This window comes from Lampetra fluviatilis, chromosome 28 (assembly GCF_964198595.1).
Source record: "Lampetra fluviatilis chromosome 28, kcLamFluv1.1, whole genome shotgun sequence".
Lineage (NCBI taxonomy): Eukaryota > Metazoa > Chordata > Hyperoartia > Petromyzontiformes > Petromyzontidae > Lampetra > Lampetra fluviatilis.
Window position 1 is genome coordinate 7,524,789 of NC_136302.1, and position 16,540 is coordinate 7,541,328.

Here is a 16,540-nt window from a genome sequence, read left to right on the forward strand (position 1 = left end):
CAGGGCTACTAGGCAGAGGTCGCAAACGGGTTTTGATTCCTTACCCGTACCCGTACCCGGCCGCACCAGGGTCGCAAACGGGTACACGTACCCGGCCGGGTACGGGTAGCCGGGTATCGGGTTGCGACCTCTGCTACCAGGTCACCCCTCCTTATCAATCCCTCTTGTTTTATTTCATCACAACCAGACCACCGCATACAATAACCCAACGTCTTCATTTAAAATAATTATCACGCTCTGTACATACTCTTTGGTTCTTTCGGTAAAGTCACGCAGGTAGGCAAGAAAACTGCTTGTGTTGCGATCGAAAAGTCGCGATCTATTATTTTTTCTGCCTACGCGACTTTACCGAAAGAACCAAAGAGTATGGATTCCTGCAGTCACGAAAGCTTCAAATCAAGACGCTATGTACACTTTGTATATGTATTTATAATTTCTGTAAAGCCCCTCTTGTTAAAGGCGCTTTATAAATATCCGTTAAGATACGACGACACTGGAAACAAATGTAACTAACAACACACAAAAGTTTCGATTTAAAGCTTTCGTGACTGCAGGGATTCATCTTCTTGGTTCTTTCGGTAAAGTCACGTAGAAGGGAAATAATTGAATAAAAAAAATTCAACATAATAAAATAATTCTCATGACGTTTCGGCCACAACGCAAGCAGCCGTCCTCAGGTGAAGAACAGGTCTGTCGGAAAGACAGCTGCTTGCGTTGTGGCCGAAACGTCGTGACAATTATTTTATTAAATGGGACATTTTATTATTTTATTATTTCCCTTCTACGTGACTTTACCGAAAGAACCAAGAAGATGAACACACAAAAGATGTGCTGCACACAAGCAGCCTAGGGCATGATTGGGTGCCTTGCTGCTGTTTGTGAGCAGCACACCTTTCGCGTTGTGTTGTACAGCTCTCTGATGTGCATTCGGGTTGCGCCCAGTGTTGCTCAGCACGGTGTCCGACGTTTCGTTGCACGTGCCGGAAAGATTCCTCAGCAATTTAAATCCAACTCCCAGCATCGCGGAATGAAGTGGCAGACACATCGTGCCGAAATGCACCATGGCACAACCTGAGTATATTAACATTTCCTCAACTTCCGTGCAGGCTATGATTTTTTGTGGTTTAATTTTTTTTTTCCTCGTATACATCGGAATGGTTCAAAGGACATTTCATTTCCTTTCCAGTTTACAAAGCAAGACTTGCATGTTGCTGAAAGAGACGGGCATTCCATTCACCACCGACACCAAGACAGCATTCCGAATCACCATCTTCCTCTTTCAAAGGCCTCACTTCCCCACAGTCCAATGAGCAGAGTTTTACCCCAAACAGGGTGTTGAGTTTCTATCGCCTCAAGGGAAGAACATCTGTGTGGATGTGGATGACACGTGGGTGTGTGTGTGTGCTTACACCCTGCTAGAGAAGAGATGGAGTGATGTGGTACAGGAGGATCTGGAGCTGAGTGGACTTGCTGATGACTGGTACCAGCGGTGTCAAGATCGGCATCTGTGGAGGAGGCTCGTGAAGGACGCTATTGGGCAGTTGGAGGCAGTCGCCCTCCAACAACAACGGAGGGCGGAGGAGCGACGCTCACAACAATGAGCGGAGCGCAAGGTGGCTAAAGCACAGCAAGTTGGCACAGTAGGGGGCACAGGTGGTGCATCGGCCAGTCGTCTCAGTCAATCGACCCGTGGCACCTGGGTCTGCCCCGTGACCTCCTGCCAGCAGGCGTTCGACACTTCACGTGGCCTCAACGTGCACATAGCCTGGCACAAGCGTCGTGGTGACGTCACCGCCACTTAGTGGCGAATGGCGGTTGTTACACTCCACACGTGATCCACATTGTGTAAGGCAAGAGGACTGGACTTGAATCCACAAGCACTGGGTGAAATTTGTAGCAAGCAGTTGAAAGTGTTGGCACAATGTGTTGTTTCCTGTCAGCGATGGATGGATGAATGAATGCATTGCAGCCAGTTTACGTATTTGTTTAAAATTGTCCAGTGCCAGCTTGTCAAAATGTATACGGGGAATCGTTTAATAAAGTACAATCCCAATGTGGACACATGGCCATTCGGGCAAAGTCAAACATAATGGATGATGTTGTCTGTTTTTTTCTTCATATTATAAAGCTATTCCCAACACTCAACTGCAAAAAATAACAGACAATGGAAGAGAGTTTAGAACTTTCCAAACTCCCTATCACCTTTACTCTTTGGTTCTTTAGTATAGTAAACGTTTGTTTGCAGTTTTTTTACCTCGATCAAAAATCATAGATGATACGTAACCCATTGTCAATACGATAGGACTGTGGTACCTCCTGTTCAAAATGATTCCTCACTCAGCTCTGTACAACAAAAATAGTACATCATGGGACCTCCTTTGCTAGTACCAAAATATGAGAATAGGTTTTCCCCTTTTGTCTGGTAACAAAACAGGTGTTAAGATGTTAAAACACCAAACTGAAACCTTTTACAAGGATTCATGTCTGCATTACCCACAATGCTTGTGTTCAGAATGCAAACAACAAAGTACTCTGATAATATATGCATTGTGTTTGAAACGGTATACCTTTTGGCGTCCTCTGGTCTAACACCGTTTTGAGACTAGGCTCTAAAGAAAGCTGTCTCTGGTGTGGTCCAATCAGTTTCAAAGACAATGCATATATTATCAGAGCATGTTTTTTGTTAGCATTCTGACCACAAGCATTGTGGCTAATGCAAACATGATTCCTTGTAAGAGGTTTCAGTTTGGTGTTTTAGCATCTTAACACTTGTTTTGTTGCCAGAAAAAAAGTAGAACCCCTATTCTCAAAAAATGTGTCTCTGGGACTGACTGACTGACTCAGAGAGACAAAGTAAGTTTATTTTTTATATCCTATAACACACATTGGTTTTGTTGTACTTCGTGTAGTGTGGTAAGGTATGGGCATTGATACAACTTCCGTTCTTTCTTGAATTTCAACCTGCAGTGTTATTACTTTTGATCTGTCCATATATGCATAATAATAATACATGTACTATTTCATTAGCTGTAACAACATTTTTTGTTTTACTCGGTAAAAACAGCAAATTTGCCTGAAGAGGAAAGGAAGCACAGTTAATGTTTTGGCCAATAGGTCTTTCTCACGTTACCTTCCCATGTTTGACAGACGATGCATCAGTGTTTTGCCTGTGAGATTTCAGTGCAGGTCAGTTACGGTTCTGAAGACGGCAATCGATCATAGAGGGTTCCCGCGGTCTCCCAACTCCAAGACAATGGCGCAGCGGGAAAATACCTGAAATGATTCCACTTTTACCAATTATTCTTGGATTCTGCCAAGTTGTTAAACGTAGGCTGTCCTCTCTGTGCCTGCTGATGGATCATACAGCCTTCTTGCAGAAGTCCAAACAAAATATTTTTTATCAGACAATAAACATGTTATGAGACTATATTGGCAGTAGTATATAAACACAAATAAATAAAACTCAGCACATTAGTCGATATATAAAAGGAGATGTTCTACCTTCTTAGCAGCGAGAGTTGAGAATAATGAAGTTAGTATGTCATAGAACAATTTCATGAATGCCATTTAAATTTTGTTTACAAATTGTTCCGAATAAATTATTTACATGGCTAAATATATTCCAAATATTCACACTCCCACTGGACACATATTAAAAACACATTCATCTGTTTGCTGTCAAGATTTCTAATTTAATTCCAATACCATTAAGGGAGAGGCAAATGAGGCATTGATGCATTTTGACACTCGCCTTAGTGGCAAACGTCAGAGCACACGGTGGCGGCATTGTTTTTTTATGGTCAACAAATTAGAGCTTTTTTTGTAAAAATCGCAGCGTTTCTTTCATCACACAATCCACGTGCGTTGTCGATTGGTGGTTTCGCAGGCGCACACGCTGCATCGCTGCGCTAATCATGTGCTGCCTCAGAGTTTGGAAAGAGATGAGATAATGTAGAGGATGTATTGAATATAACAATAACGAAACATGCGTCCGCTCAGGTCTCCAAACTTTCTGACCATGCCACTTCAGATGAGACTGAAGGAAAGGACATCGCTTCCATTGAGATTCAACATCCAACTTGGAGGAGCCATATTTTTTTGTTTCTATTGGGTTTTCAATTTTCACAGGGACCCCGGTCTACAATCAACTCAGCCATACGAAGTTTAGGGCCCGACGAGAAGTGTGACAGCCCTCAGATGAACAGCGGCATTGACATATTCAGTCCGTGCCTCGTGGGCAGATCGTTACAGGTCAGCGCTGCGCTGATCCGCAGAAGGTCAGCTTGAAGCCTCCACTGGGAGCCTGGAAGGTGTCTTGATAAAGGCCACACTACCACAACATCCCAATGCTCAACCGCGTCGAGGCACCATCCTCACTTATATCATATCTGGGGAAACATAGGCAGGTGCTCTCTCAAGTGCTCACCGCCATCACCTTGCGTTGCACTGCAACATAGCCGCCCACTGAAGGGACACGTGTATGGACGGTAATGCATCATTGAGGCGAAATGGGCAATATAGAACCGGTGCTTTCAGAGGGGATCTTCTTAATGCGTGTAATCTCACATATCTGGCCTACTCGTGGCAACGGTGTGTCTATTTTTATTATCGTCATTGGTCATTTTCACAAAGCACTGCCAAAAAAGCACCCTCCCCACACTCAATGACATTTCCATTACCTCAATCCGGCACTTCATCTTTCCGTCAGGTGCTCCGATGAAGACGCTCCATCTCCTCTTGAGTCATCTCCACAAGTACGTACACTCTCCTCTGCTTTCATCATTAGGTTCGTTCGTCTGCATGTGTATGGCCATTTTTATTTGAACTAAAATCTAAAAGTAAATAAAACTAGATTTGAAGCTTTCGTGACTGCAGGAATCACTCTTTGGTTCTTTCGGTAAAGTCACGTAGAAAGAAAATGAATTCAATAATAGAATACGGTTGCTTGTGTTGCAATCGAAACATCGTATTCTATTATTTTAGTTATTTTATTTCTACGTGACTTTACCGAAAGAACCAAAGAGTAAATTAAACTATTTTGATTTTACCAGGTAAGGCCTACTGAGCAATAGAGCTCTTTTTCAGAAGCTACCTCGCCACATGTGACAGCTGAACAGAATGGCTTAACAAGTGCGAATTTATAGCCATCAGATACTCTAAACAAATGTTTCTAATGTGGAGGGAAAACCCGGAGGACCAGGAGAAAAATCCAACATGCAAACTCCAAATATGCAGCAGGCATCGTTAGGGTGGGGATCGAGCCCACGACCTTCTGCCTACCAGGCGAGGTAGTTAACAGCTCGCCGCCACGTTGCCTATTTGCGTATATTTCAACTAAAATACTGTAAGTGACGTTTGCAGTGATATTAATTTCTATCTTATGAAGCGAACAACACAGTGTGTAATGGATTAATAATAATTTACGAATTTTATGCATCTGAATGCTAAACTTGAGGTTATACACCATTGTATGATGATTTACTGACTGTGTAACAGGACATTCAATTCAACACTGCACATATGGAGATATGCACGCACGCGACACATTCATGATATGTCTGCTTATATGTCTGTCTATATGTCTCTGGTTCTGTGTTTTATCTCTCTCTCAAATTTAGCATTCTCAGGAAGAACGTAATCAACCAGGTAGGGTGTTGACTGTTATGTTATCCGACTTTCTGTTGTATTACATTACAGTTCTAAGTATACTACATTTGTGTTTCTATTTCATTTATATCTGATGATGATTGCTTGCGTTGCAATCGAAACATCGTATGCTAGTATTTAGTTTATTATTTTCTCGTTATACGTGACTTTACCGAAAGAACCAAAGAGTAATTCCTGCAGTCACGAAAGCTCCAAATTAAGGTGAAAAGGACTTTGGACGATTGGTGTATAGCTCAAATTTATGGTTTATTCGTAGAAAATGTGCAAAAACATAGGGACCATATTTATCGAGGCTTCACTTCAGAATGTGCCCGAATTCTCTCTCGGCCCCCTTTTAAATCCTGTACCTCTCTTTCGAGCAGGTTTTCCTCTTTTCCTCCAATCCCCTTTTCCAACGGTTATCAACCGTGCCTTTTTAATCAATTTAATCTTCCAGCCTCTTCCCTTTGCAGCAATCTGATTTGAATGCTCCGATGCCTCCCAATCAGTTTGGTGTGGTGGCATCACCAACCAAGGCGGTTGTCAGTGGCTCTGCTACTTTTAAACTTGGCCTGCCTGTGAAGTCGTTAAGACTTCTGGCAGACTACCCCACACACAAACATTGGGTTGGCCGCCAGGCCTCACCCTTACACAGGTGTGACATGGTTTCCTGTGACTGTACAAGTAATGTGTGAAGCCACACACCTGGCATCACATTTAGCTTGTACGCTCGATCGCCACTTGTTCTTAACAGTTCTTTACCACTCAGGATGGCTGTGATATGCGTGGAACGTGATTTACCCCCATAGGAAAGGCCTAAAATAGACTGGGAATAAAGCTCAGTTAGGACTCCAAATTGCAAGGGTGTGAGTTCAAATACCAAATAGGGTCAACTTGGCCCACCATTCCTATGAGGCTGGTAAGATGCATGTCACCTGCTGAGTCGTTGCCAGTTCGTGGGAAGTCAGTAGTAGCCGTTTGATGAATGGCCTCAACCATGCTATAGAAATGTGGAATTTGAGCATGAGGTCATTTTAAAATGAAAAAAAAAGTGTAATCACTACCACTTATATTCAGATATAACGGTGATACCTCATGTTTGCTCATACAGTGCTAGAACTGTGAAATAATAACGCGCATGGCTGTGTCAATCTATGCCTGGATGAAAGGCTTCCACGTTGGTCTTGGGGATTTGTTTAACCGTACTTGACGAATGCTGGGACAGTGCCAGTTAGTAAAAAGGGAAAGTACCCTGCGAGTAATCGCGATTTCAGGCGAGCAATTAAGCGAATAACCCAACTTTAACCAACATCTTGGAAGTTGCACGTGTCCTGCTCGTGAAACCTTCCCGGTACTTATTGGTGAGATTACATACAAGTTTCCCCCTCGATTCACCCCTCAATTCACCTCTCAATTAATCAGAGTTAAGAGAAGTTTCACCGCACTATAATTACTTTACATCTACAAAACCACTGCCTACTGGCTCAGTACTGCATGAAAACAAATTATGCTGAACTTCTTTCGCGCCGTACGTATCCAACCATGATAATTATTGGAGGTGCAGAACCTTTTCAAGGTTTAAAGGGTTCCGTTCACGGCATAATTAGAATGTATGTCACATTGTTGAAGGGAGAAAAATGCGGACTCCAAAATGCTAAGAATTGGGTCCAAACTGTTGTGGGTGTCTCTAAGGAATACAATACATTCCGTGGAACCCAACAATAACTGTAACAGCACTTATATATTTATAATATCCTGCGTGTTTACACAATAACTATATCCTGTCGATATAGTTGTTATGCATACCAGAAACGGGTGGAACAAAGCAATTGTTATGCCATAATATCAATTAACCGGTGTAAAAGTCAACTCTGCTTAGTACCTTAGAACAGAACGCTATTAAGGCATTTCACTGTAATGTCGAATTATTGCATGTCACAAACGTGTGACTCAAAAGGCTTCTGAATTGAATACGAGACTATTGAATCTAATTCTGAAATATTTCTAATTCCGTGATAGGCTAAGTTTTTTTTGACGTAAAAATATATATTCGCGCAAAAGGACCCCGAAATCTGCTACACGAATTGTACTTTTTAATTAATATATATTTTAATGAACTTTGTAAAACACGATGAAAGATTATTAGTTGTCAGGCTTTATTTTTTCACATCTGAACTCCACAATGCCTTCCCTCTGTGTAAAGTCTGCCGGGTAATGTATCTCCATTGTCAATACGAAGAAACGTAATTTCTGTTTGCTTTGCCTAATGGACCATCCATATGTGGGTAAGCAGAAATGAAGGTGACACAAAACTGCTTGAGAACAAATTATGATTCACTTTTAAGTCTTCAATGCATTGTGCCATTATTTCTGAACACAGTTAAAATAATAAACTGCACGACATTAAACAATCGCTGAGTGGCATTGAATGCCTTGAATGTTTAAGTGAAAACGCACAGGCGTGTGTTTAAGTTAACCCAATCATTGTACAGTATTCCAGATACCTTCATGCGCAAATGATCAAAATAACGACAAAAACTTTATACAAAATTAAAATATGTATTTTTTTTAATCTCTGCGTGAATACTGTGTAGTTTTATTTCGCGAGAAAATATGGTCGGTGAAACACGCGCGCTGATGTACACGCGTCAATGTAATCAAATGGTGAGACGTGATAATGAATTACTTCCCTTGTCTGTCCTTTAAAGTATTTGCCAATTTTGTAGATCCTTACATAAATATACCTTTGGGTGAGTCATTGTTCTCAGAAATACAATTCCCGGATGGTCGCATGCATTTTTACAGTCAGCCGTCAGTGTGATATGTATATGTATAATTCTTACAAGAAACGCAGACACTAGCTTCTTATCACAATGCCACTTCCCAAGCTACTTGATTTTGAGCGGCATCCTTCAATGCTGACATTTTCGAGGAGTGTGTGTTGTGTTACTGTATTCAGTATTCGGATAACCTATTAATAATATCAGGGCAGGCATTCTACGGCTGCTTTAAGGTCCAGGTGAAAAAATGTCAACTTTGGAAAACTCTCCACCACAGTGCAGAGTGATGTCACACATACAGGATGGAACAAATTTATTTTGTTAAAAAAAAAAATTCTTAAAACTTTCTCTGTAAAGATTTATTATTCTAAACTTCCCTTCCTGATTAGCAAGTCTTGTTTTGCATTCCCATGAGATATTCACAAGTCAAGCAATGTGACCGAATGCAAGCACAGCTCTTAGAGCCATTGTTTTACCAAAATGAAAATGATCCTTTTTACGTATTTCTTATTTTTCTTCTAACGATGAGACTATAATTAAATGAAATGTATACGCATGGATGCCTTTAAATTTTCTAGAAACGACTGGGAATGCAAGGTCACAAATAAAATGATCTGGGGTTCAGCTAAATGGGTTGCATGCAAGGGTACAATGTAATTAGATGATTCTATGAAGAATGTTATGCATTCCCTTTACTCCAATTAAACGGGCATCTGAAGTAGCACATATGCAAGAGAAAGGGTATACACCTTGCTCTCGGGTCTCTTCCCAAGGGCTTAGCACTGCATCCATGAAACAATTGTGTACTGTAGTTCTGATAAAGTCAAGCAAAAATAATGATGTGCGCTCCCACATTCGCCCAAACAAAAAAATCTGCAATCGGCATTTGTATGGTGTTCCTGTACAAAAATATAATTCCGTGCGTGCATCGGGCAATGCTGCTCATAATGTACGGATAAAACTGCCCGAATTGTTAGTGAGTGTATAACAACAATAACTAGCTGTTGTACGAGCGTGAAATGTCAGCATGTGACATTGTTTGTGGCGGAGCCATCACCATGCAAAGTCGGCACAGTGTGCCGTGATGACCCACGGGGCAAGGGAAAGAGATGGCACTGGCGTCTCTTTCTGGGTTAAAAAAAAATTGGAACAAATGAAAATCGAGGCCACTCGCCGGCACACTTCGGCAACAGACAGAGGAAATTGTGATCGTGCAAAAGCTGAATGGCAGGAAGGGTAGAGCCGCAGCGCCTTAGACTGCCTGTAGCCATCCAAGGGTAGCCAAATACACGCGCTCCAACCGCTGCACAATGCTCGGAAATTGAAAAGGAACATCTGAACCGAAATAGCAAACACATCATGAGGCCAGTGGCCCGAGTCGATTTTGCAATCACATGTATATTAAGCACATCGCAATGGAAGTGTTAGTTGTGTAGATGAAGCTCCATTTGGAAAGCAGCACCAATAAATTGTATTTGAGGAAGTTGTTTTTGTTGTAGTGCTGAAGCCACACTTTGTTCTTGAAGTACAAATCCACAGTGTGTAACCGTTAGAAGCATTTCTACATAAAGCCCGTTATATTTTCACGCAGCATTACATTATAATTTCACGGTAAGGTTAGATACGTAGGCCACACTCTCGCACTTTTTCATTGTTTACGACTGATTTTGTTCCTTAGAATAGTTTTTGTTTACACCGTATGGCCATTTCAGTCGCAAAAAGTCTCACTCGATCGCTGTAACTCGATCTGGAGTGTATTGAGACACCTCTCCGTCTGTTTTGTCAAAGATGGATTGCCGTTCACACTGTGTTGCTCAGGCGCACGGCAGCAGTGGTGATGTGAGCGGCTGGCACCCGCACAGTGAGAAACCAACACTCAGCAGGCAAAAACAAATCCACAATGTTCGTTACTGGCAACGTTAAAACTTAAGATGTGGGTCATTGTCTTAGACTAAAATGCAGCAAACACTGTTGAAGCGTGTAATTGAACGGGGGCGTGGTTCGTAATTATGTCCAAATCTGCCACGCGGCCCACGTATTTTGCAGAAGTAAGAGCCAAGAAATAAAACAGTTCGATGCATTATGCTAAGTCGCTTAGAGAAACGCGTTTTGGTAGCTTATATAACTCAGAGAGACTGGGCACTATTGGCGCATGCCGGTAATCCTACAAACCGGTAATGTGGTTGGAAGATCACTCAGGGATGGAGCCTATTTGAAACTCCCACCGTCAGTGCAATGAGTTCCCTGTAATTGCGTTTGAATGTTCTCCCCTTGTTGCTCTGGGTTTTCTGCAGGGGCTTTGATTTCCTCCCAAATGCGTATATACTTAACATAGGAATTGGGTAGAGCTGGTATGATTCGTCGATTGAGTTTAGAGTCATAATCTATTAATTATAATCGACTACTTTTTTGTGATTAATTACTTGGACCCTGTTAAAAATGGCATCCACTCGAACATCCTGTCTCGTGAAGGTGGGAAACCCCCCACAAGCCACGCCCAGCTATGACGAGGCTTATTACGTTGATATCACCAAAGCCCTGCCCATCACCTCCCGTTCAGCGACAAACACGTGGGAACAGAGGCGGGGACTTTTTTTGCCGAAATATTTTCCTGTTATCATTTCAGTTTGAGTACTTTAACGGATAGCCAGTGGAGTAATTGATCACTTCACTAATCAGCTATACCAGCTCCAGCAAGCAGGGCACGCCTCAAAAATTACTTTGAAATTCTGCGAAGCTTTTGTCGGTTTATAAAGTGCCCTCGTCATTTGATCGTGCCTTCACCATCAAAATACAAACGAGTTCTTCACACCCTGAACCGGCTTCTCAGGGACCAGGTTTACTAATGAACAGGTCTGTATATATATACAGCATTTAGAACATGACCTTCTTTCCATTAAATTGCAAAGTCAATTTACATATGAACACAGAACTCTGGCATTCAAAACCGCTTCATAACTGGTCCCTGAGCACCGGAGGTTGATATTCTGGGTTTTTTATATCACCTCTTTTTTTTTGTTCTGCTCGTACATTCATCTCGGCAATGCATTGGAGGTTTAATGGCCTTGGAGGCTTCTGGAGGTGACTATTGATGGTGCCTCATAGGCAGAGCTCTATAGTTCGTATAATTCGTTGACGCTTAAGTGGTGCTCTTAAATTAAATTGGGAAATGAACTTTGTCTGCGTCTGTGCTACACTCAGGAGGGCCAAAACGGCAATGACGGCCATGTTTCTGCAGGTTGTTATGATGAGTACGGTCAACATTTGTGAATTTATTATATTCGGGAGGCGTAATTATAGATAACAATAGAATTTCGATTTGGGCTTAACTGCGTTTTGCACATTTTCAGAAATCTGGCCTGCTGCACGCACAATGTAATTGTGCATTTTATGTTTAATGTAACGTACAAGCAGTTACATATATGTATATACCGACACACATTGTTACATGTGCACGTTTTTTATTGCAAACTTATGAAATGTGTCAAATAGAAAAAAATAAAATTGCAGTGAGCAAAATATCACAGCCAAATTTGACATTACCAAGTAACGCGATGCCAATTTAGCACGGGTTTTTTTTTGGAAGGATCTCTGATCAAAAAAAAAATTGGAACAGAGAGGCTTTAAGGAAAATATGCAAACTTTGTAAGCAAAAATGTATTTTATTATAATTTCTGCCACCACATGGGGACTCAAAATAAAACCTGGTTAGTCCGACAAAAAAATGTAAAACAGGGAAGCGAGAGAATCTGCAGCGGAGTCAGGGATTGCATCCCCGCCATGTTGCGCGGGGATGGCTACGGCATAAATGTAAAGCACGCTACCGATGAGACTCAACAATCAGACTGCATTTCCTTTATCCACGCTGACCCGATTCTCCTCTCTCTGCTTGCAACACCCCCCCCCCCCCACTAAAAAAAAATATTTTCTCCTTTCCAGTATTCATCCTTTTGATTTAAACGCTGTGATGCTTCTTCCATGAACGGTCATTCGACTAAATGTCTTTTGCCTGTGCGCACACAAAAGCAAGACGGGGCGCAAATAACGCGTCGAGGGACGCGCCCGCATCCTCCCTCCCACTCCAACCTGCGAAAAGATCACGACCGATATTAGCGGAGGGTTTCGCGGGTTCGTGGGCAAGACAATGGGCCTCACACGGCGCGAAGTGAAGAGAATAAAAAGGGGGGCTTCTGTCCCACCGGTCGGTTGGCCGGCCGGCCGCCCGGCGCCCCCCCCCCCCCCCCGATTGCTCCCTGCATCTCTCTGGTCTCTGTCTTCGCCTGTCTGGCTGCGTCTTGTCAGAACAATAAAAAAGCAGCCGCCGCCGTCTTGTTATGCCCTTCAAGGGCAACGTGCGAGTCACGCGAAGCTGTTAGCGGGGAACGTTGAAAATGTTTATCCCTCCGCAACGCTGATAGGGGGCACATTAGTGCGCCGTGAAAATGGAAGGGAATTTAAGTCGACGCTAATGTAGTTCCTCCTGACGTGTATCCAGCACGGGATAGAGAATAGGTGGCGATAATGGCGATGATGACCACAACGATGATTAGAGTAATAACGCACGATACGTCTGATTAGCCGTGCTTAAAATAGCCGTAATTTATTCGAGAGAATCTGTCCCATGCATTATGAGTTAAAGGATTTCATATGCATTAATGCAAACTATGGGCTCTAATTCCACACATCTCTTGAAGTGTTAGATCATAGGCTAGGTGAATAGTAAAAAAAAAATTATGCAAAGTAAGGTACTCAAGTCTTCCTCGCAAAGATTACAAATAATCTAGTTTGGTTCTGGCAAGGTTGGAGGACATTATTTATAGTAGTAATATAAATGGCTTGTAATCTATGATTTTTTACATCCACAACCTTATCAACTGCACATTCGTGAAAAAATATCTTAAAACATAAAATATTAAAAGTGGATTGTCTTCTCATTAATATAAAGTGTACACATGCACTGTCTATGGATCAATATCATCCGAATCATGATCATTATAATTTGCACTGTTTGTTACATACCTATAATGCTACTGGCAGACACTCATTGTCATTACGATGCAGAAGCGAAGCTAATAGTAGCGTATACGGAGCTTCTAAGTCATAATCTCATGGCGTTACCCATCCATAATTAAATCTGAGTGTTTAATGGCAAGGTGGCTGTGTGGATCAGGGGTCAGAGCACTAAGCCGGCACCGCAGGGACCCCGGGTTTGAATCTGAGCAGCCAACCATGACAAAATCAGGTGCTCAAATGTAGCGAGTTGATAATCTCAACCTTGTCAACAATGCCTTGCACACACACACACACACGCGCGCGCAAGACCCATCATATTAAATGTTTTTTCTTTCATTTAAGTTGGTTTATTCCAGTTCGTAGGCCTTAAACATTTGACGTGCAAAGAGCTGTCTTTGTGGGGCATTGAAAAGGCATGCCCTTAATCTGGATGAAAAGAGTTCCATTGAAGTAGTTCAGTGATGTAATAATCTGGAGCTGTCCTCTGACACGGGGTGATGCACTGCTCGCGCGAGATTCTGAATGGGAGATCTCATTTCATGACATGATACTGATACAGCAGCACAATGGGGATGTAGTTGGGAGGAGGGTGGCGGAATAAGTATGTTACGGTATATGTGTCATGATATCTACTCCCATGTATCGTTTTACAAACGTGATGAACTTACTCAATACCAAGTACTGTTATCAAACCACAGTAATCACAACGATGCACTCCTTCCTGCAGTAATAGTTGGGTCGAACACAAGTTGAGTTGGGTATATCTGATCAGGCATCGACAATTAAAATGCAAGCAATACGAATTTGACGTATAACGGGCGCATAGTGAGTCACTCCTGGGAATCGAAATCAGCTGGCCAGGTTCATAGTGCAGTGCGCCGCCCACCACATAACCAATGCACCATCATCGTCACATAATTTCAAACGCATTCATAGAGATGAACAGCAATCGGAAAGAACAGTTTTTCGAAACTACTAGGTTGGATTAAAACGAACAAAGAGTCAAGCCGCAGTGGGCACACAGGTTGATAATTAAACGCACTTGACAAATGATCCCCGTGTTAAAAGCTCCACTCCCGAGACCGAGGGGTTAATTTGCAAACGAAAATTGACGAGGGTTAAAAATGGTGGATTTGGTTGCAACGGGATCGAGATCATAATTGGTGCTTATTAGACCGATCTGTCTGGGCTGCCAAGTGACCCTGCTATAGATGTCAAAACAGTGATTCGACTGCCGTGGCAGTCAGTCTACTTGACTCCAGTATACAAGCGTCCTTGTAGCCCATGCACAATTGACCGAGCAGTGTCTCCCCCGTGCTGATTTTATGGGCTCCTGCGGCTGTGACTGGATAATTATCTTGCCGCTCACTGCTGGTGGGTATGTTTTATTATTAATATTATTATTATTGGTCTTGTCTGGCCTCGGTGGCTTGGCGGTAGAGGGAGGTGGCGTGCAATCGGAAGCTGGTTACAAGTTCAAATCCTGGTTGGCGTTTGACTCAGCCCATCATCCGTCCAGGGTTGATAAAAAATAAATAAACGCAACAACTGTTGTCCTATGGGTAGACTCAGCCCTGCCAATGCAATGTGGATGATTTTTTCAGCACTGGCTCAGGGTTATAATCAAAAGTTGTGCACCCCCTCATTGCTCATATGAACAATTAATCCCCTGTTGTTTTATTTCACTTGTGTTTCCCAGTAGCCTCTTTCATTCATTCCAAACAAGTTCAATTTGGCAATTGCTTTTTTGAAAAACGTAACTTTTTTCAATTATAGGCGAGCGTAAATGGTGACAATTGTTCCCGTGAGGTTTCTTATTGCTGTGATATGAATATAAGCAAATGGAAATTATGTAAACACAATTTGGAGAATAAATGTAGCGAGGACTTAGCTACTCTTAATATAACATCACTCTAGTTATTTTTAATTCTGTATTTTTTTCTTTCTCTCTCGCTTAACACATGCTCATAACTAATTACATCAGAGTTGATTTCGCCACTGTGGAATATGCTTCAGTATTAACTCCAACTATATGATATCTCTCTCTGGGCCTATTGTCAATTAAAAAGTGACATCTTGGCATGCAACCTTGTTGTTTTAAAACGTAATGCCAACTCTGCTTATTGTCCCACATTGGGGGAATATCAAGAGCTCAACAAAAGAGAAATCTCACCGTCGGTCTTTGGAAATCCCATTGTGACGTGCCTTTCAAAATACTCCGCTAGGTAATTTAGGCTTGCTTGCAACCTTACTTACACCACATGGGGTGTTCACTCGTTATGCCTACTACCTTCGCATCAATGAACTCTGAGGACAAGAGATGTTCTAGTAGAGGCTAAGGCTTTAGCACTCTGAGCCAACACCACAGAGATCCAAGATTTAAATCCGGGAAACCACCTGTGATTAAACTGGGTTCTCAAGTGTCGTGGGTTGAAAAAAGTCTCTGCCTGTTCACCAATTGATTGCAGCACACATGAAAAAACTGTCACAGAAACACCCTGCCACCGGACATCCGAAATGTGCCGAGTGTCTCTCAATCCCGTGGTCTGTGCAAGACGCACCTATTTAGATTTGCCTTCCCATAACCTCTAAAATGTAAAATGAAAACAGTTTATTTCCATATTATTTTATTTATTTGTGTTTACTACTTACCTTTACGACGCTATTCGTTGCGCACGGTTGCACTTTATTTTGTGCGCAGTTGCAATTTAGTTTGCTCAGTCGGTGTTAGCCGCAGAGGGCGTGACGGGTTTCTATTTGCATTCCTTTTTGATCTGTGCCCGCGGAACCATCCCCGTTCTGCCGTAATGTGCACCGATGCACGACTTTATAGAGAGCGATATTGGCATGAAAAATAAAGATTAATTGATTTAGTTTTTCACATTTTTCTGCGTAATTGAGTGACATTCCAGAACTGGGTCTTATTTTTTTCTTGTTTTTGTTGACATTTGATGAACAATATTTGGAGGGTTATGCGAAAGATGTGCTCCTAGATGAAGAGGATTCTTTTGAAGTGACCTCAGAAATAATTTCGTGACGTAACATTCTGGAGCCATTACCCAGGTGATGTACTGATCGCTGCATGAGTTGAGAAAACATAT